Below are 663 nucleotides of genomic sequence, written 5' to 3'. Positions count from 1 at the left end.
GTAAAGGGCTGCAGCAACAGTATAGTCTGTAATCAGTATAGCCTACATTTCATTGGTGCTTGAAGAGATTGACCTTTGTAGGTTATTACAGTTATAGTCTAATAAAGTCTGCGGCGTAAAACACATGCTCGTAAAGTTCAGTTCAGTTCAGACAACTGTAGTTGACAATAGTAGCCTCTGTATTGTGCAAATAATCATAAAATAATGTTTGCACAGTCATGGATGGAAGTAAGGAATTACATTTTGTGTACTTGTACATTTTGAATACGTTTAAAAATCAGTAATTTTACTTTAAGGTACTACTTGGAAAAAAAAGTAATGTGACAAAACTGTGCAAGAGTGGGCAGGATGCGCTGAGCGGACAGATTGACAATCAATCAAAGAAGCTGCTTGAAGGAATCCTGACACTCGACTGCTTTTCCCCAAATAATGGAGGAGACCTGTTCTGCGGTGCCAGTGGACCCCCCCACCCACCCATCAAATTTAACTGAAGCGAGACAGAAGAAAACCCATGGCCACAATTTGAAGGAACTGGCCTTCTACCTCCAAGAGGTCAAGGCCCAGTTACGTGCTGGTTAATCTTGTATGACAAAGAGATTTTCCAAACAGACGGGTTAAAGCATAATAATACAATTTATTCCGAACAATCAATGTTGCATAAGT

Source organism: Sebastes fasciatus, chromosome 11 (assembly GCF_043250625.1).
Source record: "Sebastes fasciatus isolate fSebFas1 chromosome 11, fSebFas1.pri, whole genome shotgun sequence".
Lineage (NCBI taxonomy): Eukaryota > Metazoa > Chordata > Actinopteri > Perciformes > Sebastidae > Sebastes > Sebastes fasciatus.
This window is presented reverse-complemented; position numbering follows the sequence as displayed.